The following is a 13,214-nucleotide window of genomic DNA, read 5'->3' on the forward strand; positions in this document are numbered from 1 at the left end:
GAAAGCCAGGCTTTGAAATTGGAAATACTGGATGCATAGTTACCTAGAATATTGGAAGCTACCCTTTGACTTTATCACTGCAGGTAAGTGATGTGACCTTGGGCGAGTCCCATTCTCTGAGCTCATTGTAGAGAATAATGATACTACACTAGGTATCTTAGGGATGTTAACTGTGCACAGTGACAAACATAAGAGAACAAACATCAAGGAACATTATAGAGGTTATATATATGTATGTTACTAAGGAGTAGGTTCTTGTCTCATCGCGGAAAGAATTCAGAAAGGAGACATGGAGGTCAAGAAAGTAAAGTGAGGACTTGCTAAGTAATAGTACGCTCTGAGGGGGAGGGAGGACAGACTCGGGAGTAGGTGCTCTTAGGTTTCTTTGGCAAGCTGGTTATATGGAGTGTGGATATGAATGGGCAGAATGTTCATTGGGGAGCGTGGGATTTCGGGTCATATTTCCTGATTTCCATCCCAGCTCCACCTTCCTGAGGGGAGGAAGGATTTTTGTCCTTATTTAGCCTGGATGTGTGAAGTGTCATGGTGTCAGCGCATGAGAGTTACTTATTATCTGCAAGGTTAATTTTATTGTAATGAGGGCATAATGAACAAAAGCTTACATTTGGATGCTGGGAATCCCTACCTCTTTCCACCTCCAGGACATCTGCCTCCAGGACATTTGTCAACACAAAATGTGTGATTTCTTATCAGTCTGGAGGGTCTTGTTTTTCTTTGCCCAAGGACCCCCTGTTGTTCACAAGATGTATGGTTTCCTGCCATTTAGCCCGTGCTCCCCTTCTCTACTCATCTAGTTATCTGCCTGCTTTAACATATATAAATACGTGTGTGTGTATATATACGTATGTATTTAAGTATAGAAAGATATGCAGATATAAGGATATAAATATAAATAAGAAACTATGCTGTATCTATACACTTTAATCATATGCTATAACCAGCATGGTGACTTTGTGAAACTTATTTTTTGGACCTCAGTATCTTCTTGAATTAAATGTAGGAATGGCTAGACCAGGACTTCTAAGAGTGACGAATAAACTGAGGTTCAGTGAAGTTTCCAGTCCCCTGTGTAAATGCAGAATTGGGCATATGAGCAGCTTTGAGATTCTGATGAAAGCTATTATAGATTTTTCCCAGAAAATCAACATATGCAAATAGGTGCAAGGTTTATGTAGGTCAGAATAATGACTACGGGGGTATGAACCCCAGAATTTGTCATTCTGATATCCTATCACTGTAAAATGCTATCTGCATTTGAAAATGACCACTTTTAAAATTTGCATTATACTAATGTTTCTTCTCTTTATGGTTTAATATAACTTGTAAGAAACACAATTTTCTTAATTATATTTGTAGAGTATATTTTTGGGCTTCTTATAAACTTCGGTACATACTGCCAAATTGTTCTTTTAATTTGTTTGTTTGTTTTTACAAATTTGTGTTACTAGGAGTTATAAGCAGTTTACCATCTCCCTTACCACCTTTAAATACTAGGATCATTTTTCATCTTTACTAATTCTGTGGAGACCAATAGTGTTCTTTTTTCTTTAAACTTTAATTTTACTGTTGTATAAATGCACCCTGTTTACCTGTCTCAAATTAGAACTTGCCATGGCCACAACCTAGGTTGTAAATATTTCTAATGTCATGGCAGAACATGAAAATGAAGAAAAAGAGCCCTCTGGTAAGCTTAGTTTCAGGGGGAAGAAGGATGAACATAGATGTTTTCTCTCTGAAGGACTGGGTTCCCATGTAATTAACAGAATTCCATGTTGATATCATCTGCATATTTATTTTACCATGCACACTAGGTTTCCCCATTAACTAAAAAAACTTCCTAAAGATTTGTGAAACAGAAAGGCTTGGAGGATGCTGGGAAGGAGGATAATTTAGAAATGGTTTATAGTAACATGCTGTCGGCATGCACTTCTGCAACTGCTGGGAAGATAAAGAAATGGCAGATAGAGTAGGGTAGAAACTGATTAAGGGTTTTAAAGGATTTAAGAGAGTTCTGTGTTGCTTATCCAAGTGCAAAGAGACTTTCTGCTCAGACTTGGAGAGAAAAAAGGGTAAATGCAAGATTGCTCTGCCACAGAACCAAAACAGATGCTGAAGCAACTTTCCAACCATTTTATAACTTCTCGTAGTCCCTTAAGATTAGCTGTTTCATTTGCTTATTAAAAAAGAAAAAAGAAAGAAAAGGAAAACAAACATAATAGGGAGCTGAGCAATTTTTCCTAGACCAGTATTTTTTGGGGTTAAAAAAGAAATCTGTCGGATATTATAAAACATTGAATATTTACATCACTATGTTGCGGATTTTAGTCCATAAGTCATGAAGAGGTTATGCTGTCACTTTTCATTCTTAAAGTCAATTTGCTACTTTTATGAAAAGAATATTCAGAGAACTGGATGGAATGTGATTGTATTCTTTCTGAATTTTTCTACATTTCAATGGATTGTTTTCAAATCTAGTCAGTTGTAGATAAGTTGTTCTCCAGGTGCAACCACCTGACCAGCAAGGGAAGCAACGGGCATATGGGAACTTTTAAAAATGCATATTCTTGGCCCCAGCCCCAGATCTACAGAACCAGAAGCTCCAGGGATGGACTCCAGCACGTATGTGCTAATTAATATGTGCTCATAAGCCCTTCAGGAGGTGCTGATGGTCCTGAAGTTTGGGACAATTATGAGACCTGGCCAATTATGGTAAGGTATTTTAACTTTTATGTACTGAAGTTAAAGTTCAATTTGACTTTGAAATTAATGTTTTATTTGCATTACACATCAACTTGGATTTCAGCTAGTGACTTTCTTGAAAAAATAGTTTATTTCAAATGACACCTTATCTTTTACTGCAGAATTTATGAACATGATCATAACTACATCTTTTCAGTTCAGTTTTATAAAGGTGTGTAATAATGTCATAATGTGTAATTAGCACTTTGCATATGACTGAGTTACTTATATATTTAAACTCATTTTCATCTTTACAACAATCTGATGATATAGGTACTACTATTAATTTTATTTAGCTGTGCATATGTCCACCAGAAAATACTTTATCATTGTACCTGGGTATTTATAAAAGAAAGAAAAATGGAAGAATTCAACTTGTTTAGAAATAGATACTAATATAAACAATTCATAGCTAACTTCCACCTGTTTCCACCAGAAGGAAAAAGGTTAAAAGGAAATTATTTTTCATGGCCTCAAGTATTATAATTGTATCATACTCCAAGATTTGGAAAGAATTGATCCCTAAGAAAAGATTTGTATGGTTGACAAAACTTGAATTAATGAAGTTCAGTATGACCACAGTTTAGAAGTGAAAGAATAAATTTAAAGTCTCTAAGTAATACATACACAAAGTATGCTTAAATCTTGAAAATTGCCTTCAAGAAGAAAGTACCTTGACTATTGGATGCTTTTCTGCGCATGAAGTTTATATCACTGTGAGACACTCCCATCTAGTGGCTGAGTCTTTTAATTACATCCTTTTATAAAACAGCATAATTATTATGCTTCCACTGTTTAACTTCATCAAAGAGGCGTAGTTGTTAATTTTGACATACAACATTATTAATTATACTCTGTGTAGGAATTTCGTGGTTCTAATATAAATATTATGGAATAGAATTCTAAGTGTACATTATATTTTAATCATCATAATCATTCTGGTATCTACTGCAATTAACTTCTTTGTATGTAACTTACTGTAGTTTACCCCTTAAAAAATGTGTACTGATTCTGATAACTGGAAATACTGAGTTAATCACTGAGTTACACAATTGTTTTACAAAACATTAAAAACAAGTTTCTTTCCCAAAAGCAGAAGGGAGAGTCTGGCATCTCCCTTGAAAAACATTTTTTGAAAAATATTTTTTACTTCCAGTCAGACCTACTCTGTGGAGTTTTGTGTGCTTTTTGAGATGGTTGTATATTCTTTTTTTTTAATTGACATATAACATTATATTAGTTTCAAATATACAACATCCAATTTCATATTTGTATATACTTTGAAATCATCACCACAATAAATCTAGTATATTCCAAGTATATTAATATTTATAAAATCTAAAATTCAGGTTAATAGGGTTTTTTAAAATTGGAGTATAGTTGATGGACAATATTATGTTACAGGTGTACAGAATAAGTAATTCATAACTTGTTAAGATTACCTCCATATATAGTTATTATAAAATATTAGCTACGTTCCCTGTAGTGCACAATATATTCTCACAGCTTATTGATTTTACCAACAATAGTTTGTCCCTCTTAATCCCCAACCACTATAGTGCCCCTCCCCACTTCCCTCTCTCCACTGGTAATTGCTAGTTTGTCTTCTATATGTGTGAGCGACTGTTTCTTATTTTTATGTCTTCATCTTAGATGGATCATTTGATCATTATGTAGTGTCCTTCTATGCTTCTTGTAACAATCTTTATTTTAAAGTCTATTTTGTCTGATATAAATATTGCTACTCTGGATTTGTTATGATTTCGTTTGCATGAAATACCTTTTTTCCTGCACTCAGTTTCATTGTGTGTGTGTCTTTATATCTGAAGTGAGTTTCTTGTAGGCAGTATATATATATATATATATATATATGTTTTGTTTTTATATCAGTTCAGCCAGTCTTTTGATTAGAGAATTTTGTCCATTCACATTCATGGTAAATATTGATATATATGTTTTTATTGTCATTTTCTTAGTTGTTTAAGGGTTGCTTTTGTAGGTTTTGTTGTTGTTCCTTTCTTTTTTTTCTCTTGTGATATGGTGACATTAATGTTATGTTTGAATTCCTTTTTCTTTTTTTGTGTGTATATCTAGTACAGGTTTTTGGTTTATGGTTACTATGAGGATTTATATTTTATATATATATATATATATATATATATATAAGATATAAAATAGATATACACATGTCTATATATATATCTCCACATATGATTGTTTTAAGTTGCTGATCTCTTAATTTCAAGTGCATTTAAACAACCCTGTATTTGAACAGTCCTCCCCTCACAATTCGTTTTTAATACCATATTTACATCTAATTGTTTTGTGTAACCATTCCCTGCTTATTGTGGATACAGACGATCTCACTACTTTTGTCTTTAACCTTCTTACTAGCCTTGTGTGTGAGATGATTTCCTACGTTTACTATATGTTTGGTTTTAGATGTGGTCTTTCTTTTCATAATTTGTTTGCTTTAGTTTTGGTCTTTACTTAGAGAGGTTCTTTTAGCATTTCTTAAGTTGGTTTGGTAGTTCTGAACATTTTAGTTTTTGCTGGTCTATAAAGTTTTTGATCTCTCCATCAAATCTGAAGGACAGCTTTGCTGGGCAGAATAATATTAGTTGTAGATTTTTCTCTTTCATCAGTGTAAATATACACATGCCATTGTCTTCTGGCCTCCGGAGTTTCTGCTAAGAAGTCGACTGAGAGCCTTACGGAAGTTCCCTTGTATATTGTTTGTTGCTTTTCCCTTGCTGCTTTTAATATTCTGTCTTTATCTTTACTTTTTGTCACTTTAATTACTACGAGTCTTGGTGTGTTCCTCTTTGGGTTAATCCTGAATGGGAATCTCTGGGGTTCCTGGCCTTGGATGACTGTTTCTTTTCTTATGTTAGGATAGTTTTCAGCTAGTATGTCTTCAGATATATTCTCAGCTCCTTTCTCCTGTCTTTTTTGGCCCCCTATCATGCAACTACTATTGTGCTAGATGATGTCCCAGAGGTCTCTTAAACTGTCCTAATTTTTTCATTCTGTCTTTTTTCTGTTCGGCATCAGTGATTTCCACTACTCTTGTCTTCCCTCCTACTGATTTGTTCCTCTATATCTTTTAGTCTGCTGCTGACTCCTCCTAGTGTATTTTTCATTTCACTTACTGTATTCTTCATCTCTGTTTAGTTCTGTATATTTTCTAAGTGTTTGTTAAAAACTTCTAACTTCTCACTCTGTGCTTTCACTCTTCTCCCTAGTTCTTTGATCATCTTTACAATCACTACCCTCCTTTTTGGATAGATTTCCTATCTCCACTTCACTTATTTATTTTTCTGGGGTTTTATCTTACTCCTTTTTCTGGGACATATTCCTCTGCTGCCTCATTTTGCCTAAACTGCTGTTTGTATTTTTATATATTGGTAGGTTGGTTACATTTCCCAGCCTTGGAGAAGTGACTGTGTAGGAGATGTCTGTGCATCCTGGCGGCACACTCCCCTCTCATCATCTTATGCTCTAGGGGTTATCCCTATGACGTCTGCATGGGTCCTTCTGTTGTGTGGGCTGTGTGAGTGGTCTGGTTGGCCCCCAGTCTGGTGGTTTGCCAGGCTCTGCCATGTGCAGAGGCTGCTAGCTGTTGGTTGGTGGGACTGGGTCATGAGACAGCTGACTGGAGGACCACGAGGGGTCCTGGGGCTGGTACTGGCTCGCTGGTGGGCAGAATCAGGGATCAGAGGATTTCAGTGCTGTTGCCTGCCCACTGGTGGATGAAGCCAGATCCTGTGGTTAGTTCTGGCCTACTGGTGGTCAGCCAGGTTCTGGAATCTGGTTGTAATACCTAGGGTCCCAGAGTTGGTATCAGATTTCTGGAGGCAGGGTGCCAGTTCCTGACACAGTTGGGTACAGGGTCCAGGGTGTCTTCAAGCTTTTGTTGGCCTGCTAATGGCTAGGGCTGGAGTCCAGCTCGTCCCAGGGCAGAATCTGGCCTGCTGATAGGTAGGCTGTGTCTGCAGGATTGTTTTTCTCATTTCTGGTTCTGCCCCCTGGTGGTTGAAGCTGGACTGGCGGCTAGAGAAGGCTTCCTAGAGGGCACGGTCAGGGCCTGAGGGATTCTGGGGCTGTGTCTGCCCACTGGTATGCAGAGCTGTGTCCAGAGGTAGTTAAAGACTCAAAGGCTCCTAAGGCAGCCTGTCTGCTGATGGGCAGGGCTGTGTCCCCCCCCCCCCGCCCCCAAGTTAGTTGCAGGCATCCCGGGACTGGCATGTTGTGCCAGGGGAGGACTTGGTCTTCGGGCTAGAAAACTAGTGAGAAGATTCCACAGTGGCGCTCGCCAGTACTCATGTCAACGTGGTCGGAGCTTCCAAGAATGGCAGCCACCATTGTCTATGTCCCCAGGACTGCAGCTGCCTCCTGACTCTCCAAGGATATTCTCCAGGTCAGTAGGTAGGTCTCACCCAGGCTCCTATCAGAGCTCTGCTTCCTCCATAGGTTCTGGAGCATGTGAGAATTTGTATGTGCTCTTTAAGAGTGAAGTCCCTACTCCCCACCACCCTCTGGCTGTCCCAAAAGTAAATCCTGCTGGCCATCAAAGTCAAATGTTCTGGGGGGGGGGGGCTTGTGTTCATGCAGATCCCATGGGTTGGGGAGCCTCACGTGGGGCTCAGAACTCACTCCTTCGGGAGAAGCCCTGCAGTGTAAATATTCTCCAGTTTGTGGGTTGCCTACCTGAGTGTATGGGACTGGACTGTATTGCAGGTCCATCCCTCCTGCCCGTCCTGTCGTGGTTCTTTATCTTTAGATGTGGAAGGTATTCTCTGGTAGATTCTGGTCTTTTTCAGTGATGGTTGTTTTTGCAAATGATTGACTTTGATGTGCCCATGAGAGGAGGTGAGCTCCGGGTCTCAGTATTCCACTCCACCATCTTGGTCGATCTCTCCCAGGTCAGTAGGTTTTAATAAGCAGACTAATACTTTCCCTTACTATTATTTGTTGATTCTCATTTGGTGCAGTAGCTTGCTGATTAACCCAACAAATGCTTATTTGAGATCTGTGACATGCTGGGGACAATTCTGGGTGTCAGAGCAGTGAACAAGATAGGCACACTTACTTTCCTCATGGAGCTTACATTGTAGTGGGAGCAGAGATAAAAAAAAATCACATAAGAATATAAATTAATACAGAAATGATTGCTATGAAGAAATAAAAACGAACAGCGTGACAGTATCTGACTACGTTAGAGTTGATAATCAGAAACATCTTCTCTGAAGAACTGACCTTTAAACAGACCAGAAGCCACTTTATATAAGATTTCAGAGAACATTGCAGACAGAAAGAACAGCAGTTGCAAATGTCCTTAGGTAGGGATGAATTTCAGTGGGCTCTAGAAATAGAGAGAAGGTCAGAGTGGCCAAAGCATAGCTCTGTGTAGGAAGAGTGTGTGAGACATGGTCAGGATGCTAGGCGGGTCCGTAAAGTCCTCACATATGGACGGGTGGTTAAGAATATGGGATTTTGGCTAAATTTGTTAAGAAACCATTAATATAATCTGACTTACATTTTATAAAGTTCCCTGGGATTGCTTTATAAATTGGAGAGGAGGGGAAAATGGAAGAAGATGCCTTTTGCTTGGTTTAGGGTGGTAGCAAGGATGGTAGAGAAATGTGTGTTAAAAACGTATTTTGGAGTTAAAAATGTTAGGTGATGTGAAACAATGAGGCAGCGAGGGAAAGAGTGGATCCAAGAATGATTTTAAGGCTCTTGGCTTGAGTAATTGAGTGAATAGTGGGGCCATTTATTAAGATGGACAACACAGGGTGAGAGAAGTTTAGGGGTGCAAATGGAAATCTTTTCATATATCCGGACTAGCAGTTTCGCAAATTCATTCATTATGTGGATTATCTCCTCCTGGTGACTCAAGTTTTTATTTAACAAACATTTAATAAATATCCATCAGATGCCAGGCACTATGCTAGATGGTTGGTATTTCTAGTAAAAAAGATGTGGCCCCTGCCCTCATGGAACTTGTAGACCAGTCAGAGAGAGACAGTAATTAGTCATACAGTAAGAGTAAAACTGCAACAGTGATTAGTACGAAAAATGAGTTACCTAATAGTCTGATATACTAAGTTGAAGTGATTTGACCTAGTTTTGGAAATCTTGAGAGGTTTCCCTAAAGAAATTACATTAAGCTTTAGTGCAGATCAGTGATTTTGTGAAGGAGAAATAAGAAATTTAAGGGGCTACTGATGGGAAGAAATTTGCCAGGTACTTGGAGCTGATAAAAGGTGAGTTTCAGCCTGAAATCCTTAACAGCAGAGCCTGCACAATCAGTATATGGACTAGTACTTTAGTAGGGAGTACAATCTTACAAATTAGCATTAGGCCTGAGGGAAAGGGAGAATAAAGCAGGGAAAGAGGGAGAAACAGTACACAGTGCATTGTTGAACTGGCCATTGTTAAATGCAAATGATGGCTCTAATCCAAGGGACCATCCTGTATAAAGGGGAGGGGACACGGCAAAAGAGAGAAGGTTGGAATTTATCCACCGGCTACCTTCTCCTTTGCTCCACAGGATGTTAATTTCTCCACGCTTTGAAGTTGAGCAGAACAGGCACCAGGCAGGGTTCCACGGCGTCTCATGCCGTAAATAGGAAGAGAAAAGCCTCCGCGAGAGGTTCCTCCTGCGCAGTACCATCAGTGCCCACCTGCACTGAGTCAGCTGGGGTCCAGGAGGAGCTGCTCACTCCAGCAGTGGCTGGTCCAAGACAGGCAAAGCCTGGAGAATCTGAAGCAGGACACCAGAGGTGTTTGATACAAGCGCTATGACAGGAATGGAGTAAGGAAGGGAAGAAATGTCAGTGATGGGACTTGGGAGCTTAGTAGAGGTCTTGACCACAAAGGACAGGGAGGATTTTTGTCATTATCTTAAGAGTAATTTGGAAAGTCACTTTGGGGGATCGGAGCAGGGAAGTAGCATGAACAGATCCGCATTTCACGTATCACCATTCCTTTAGAGTGGAGAAAAGACCAGGGGGGAGCCGATGGACACAGACAGTCCCAGCCCACACGGAAGTCTCCAGCTAGTGTGGTCAGAGTGCAGAGTAGCAGGTGGAACCAGGAAGAACATCAGATCATCAGAAATCAGGTACCTACTGAGCATGGGGAAGGGAGAAAGCTTGGCGTGAAGGTTGATGCCTAGGTTTACGGCTTGAATACTCGAATGAACACTGTTGTTTAAAACCCCTGAACTGTACCGTTGGGGGAGGGTGGGAGCTGAACAGCTCTGGAAGGGGACTTACGCACTCGCTTTTGAAACACTGAGTTTGCAGTATCCCTCAGTCATCAGAGCGCAGATGTCAAGTAGCAAGTCATATATGGAAAAACTGCAGATGTAAGAATTCTAGACTAAAAATACCTTGAAGTCATCTGTCTGCATATGACAAGCAAAGCCTTGGATGGATGTGACACTTTAGGGAGGCAAAGTGGAAAAGCAAAGAACTCCAGGACCCAGTAAGTCTGGACCTTACATTTTCTTCCTAGAGAAGAATGTAGCAAGTGTATGGAAATATTTCATTTACTGCTGTTTACATTGCATACATTCAGCTGTTTAATACATAAAGTTTTGCTTGTTTCCCCCTATTAGATATTCTGACCATGTATCTTAAAACCAAGAAGTTTCTAAACATGACTAATAAGTCAGCTTTAAACTCAAACTCACCTTTCTTAAGTAGTTGTAAGAGGGGTATGGGAATGGAAAAAAAAAAAAGACACTATATGTAAACTGCTTAGTACACATTAAAAACTTCATTAAAAATCAGTTTTCAGTAGGTTGCTGAGCCAGACCGGTGTCCCAGTTACCCACTAGCCTTATTTGAAAGTATAGTCTATTGGATGTTTTCTTGCAAAGCAGTTCTTCTACATTGTTCTATAAACAATCAGATGAGTACACATTCATCGTAATTTTACATTGATCCTAAGTATGAAATTTATTGGCACATTACATTTTGTAGCCAGTGATGATCTATTTGTAAACATAGTCATTCAAATCAAAATTCTCTATTTGTACCTCATTTATACTTCCCTAATAGATAGTCCAGGATCAGCAGCGATGGAAGATAAAGTTGATGTATAAATTCTGATTGTTCCCATCTGCATAGAAAAGAATACATACATTTTTAGAGTGCATGAAGTTAAACTTTTATTTGGAAAGTTGAATTTCTTGTATACTGAAAATATTTTTAAGCCATACATACTCATAAGCATAATACAAACACCACCTACAATACAAACACAGTTTAATCAATTCTACTATGAATATTAATCTAAGCCAAAAAAAAAACCCAAAAACCCATAATCAGGTAGACCAGTTCTCCATATACCTTTTTCTCTTTTGATGATGTAAGCAAACAATTTAAGATATAAAACAAAGTAAGCTTTGGCTCAGCCCTACTTATTTCACTATGGGAACAAGAGAATATATACTGCCACAGATTACAAACCCAATCACTGTATAATCAATTTAAAATTATTACAAGAATCATATCTTAATGGCATGTAAACATACTTTGGGTTTCAATGGGCAATTAAGTTTTAAATGATTAGAAAAACACACCAACATTTCTCATTATTGTTCTCTCTTTAGCTCACCTCTTCCATGAATATAAAATAGGAAAAACATTACTTGAGACTTCCAGCATAACTTCATTGTGCTTTACAGTGTTATAAACGTGGGAACATCTAAAGTATCAGATGCCTTTATACTAACAGAATAAATCCACCAAATTCACATTTCCTTATAAATACACATGCAAAATTAGTGAAAAACACTTTTGTATAGCAAAGACCCTGCTTAATTGTCTTCTGATTAATAATTTTTGATGGCATGTACAAATCATCCTGCTCACTGAACAGTAGATTTATTTCCTGTAGATTTGTTTTTCTATAAAAATATATTTATGTGATCACAGGAAAAACGAGTTGGTATGTGTGGGGTGACTTTTTGACATATCATTCGATTATAAGTTTGTTTATGAAGTTAAAAGGCATCTTAGCTTTTATCATTTTCAACTGTTTCTTCATAAACAAGAACACCCTGTGACAGAGATAAGGTAACTGAGATAATCATTAGCACTTTAGAATTGAGATAGTTTGAAGTAAAGGGGTCAAGCAACTTGCCTAAGGTGTATGTACAAAATCAGTGCTGGAACCAGGAAGAGAACTTGGATTTTCCCAACCCTTGGACAGTTGTTCTCTAGGAACTCATCCCCATCAATGATCCTTAAGATTATATATAATTTATCACATTGAAATCATACTGACAGTAGACTCGAGAAAGTTAGCCATGGACTGATCTTCTGGGAAGATTCCCAGGAGAAACCAAGCAGTATTGAGAAAAGGTAACAGGGTGACAGCAACAGGTGGTCTGACAGCCATCTCAGATCCAAGAGCGCTGCCATTCAGAAAACCTGGACAGGTGCATCCTTATTACACACACCGTTAAAGGACAACTCTGCAGTCCAGGAAAAGCAAACATTTCATTATCTGTGTTAACTTTCAACCTAAAGGTTATTAAATTTATAGTAAATGTACTCCTAATGCATTTCTGAGATTATGCCAACCTGTGTGATTCTGTTAAAACCTTTTTAGCTGACAAGGAAGAGGAACAAAAAAAATCCTAGTGGAACTAAACTCAGAAGTCCTCATCTTGGCCTCATCCATAGCTGAGTACCAGAGTTTCCTCCCAGGTAAGTCAGAAAACATGATTCTTCCTTCAGAAAAGAGGTGCCTTACAAATCCGATGGGGATAAATGAAGCTCAAGGTGCACTGGGTGCATGAATCCACATCCTGCGCTCAGACGGAGGGTCACATTGCCTTCTCTCCTTTTGGAAATGCTTCCTTCAGAAGTGTGGTCACGTCCTGAGCCCCCAAAGTATCGTTTCAGGTAAGACATTCTTTCGCTGCCTGTGCATTTTGGAGGACACACTTGGTTTAAAATGACAAGTAGATGTTCCGTGTGGATTACTGCACTGACCGTGACACACATCCCTCATTTTGGTCCACGAGAAAGAGTGGGGGCTACATGAATGAAAGTCAAGGACTGAACAGCATACACCCACTGGTACAGTACAAAAAGTGAAGTAAAATCTTTGAATCTGTTTCATTTAAACGTAATTAAGAATTTCATGGTAAGGTGAAAAAATGCTTCCATAAACTAAGCTTAACACTGAATTTTACTGACATGCACGCAGAGTCCTTCATACTCTTTCTAAACCGTTTTCATGTACAACTTTAGAAGGACTAGTAGCTTGTATGCCAGGAAATAAATTCCCTGAATTTGTACTGAATTTGACAGAAGGAAAACACAGAAAGAGACCACACCCTGAAGAGGTTTAACATGTGATTCAGGGAAACATCTGTATGGGAATTTCTACCACAAGTAGTTTTGCTTTCTGTGGGGCTGGGGTAGGAG

Source organism: Camelus dromedarius, chromosome 17 (genome assembly GCF_036321535.1).
Source record: "Camelus dromedarius isolate mCamDro1 chromosome 17, mCamDro1.pat, whole genome shotgun sequence".
Classification (NCBI taxonomy): domain Eukaryota; kingdom Metazoa; phylum Chordata; class Mammalia; order Artiodactyla; family Camelidae; genus Camelus; species Camelus dromedarius.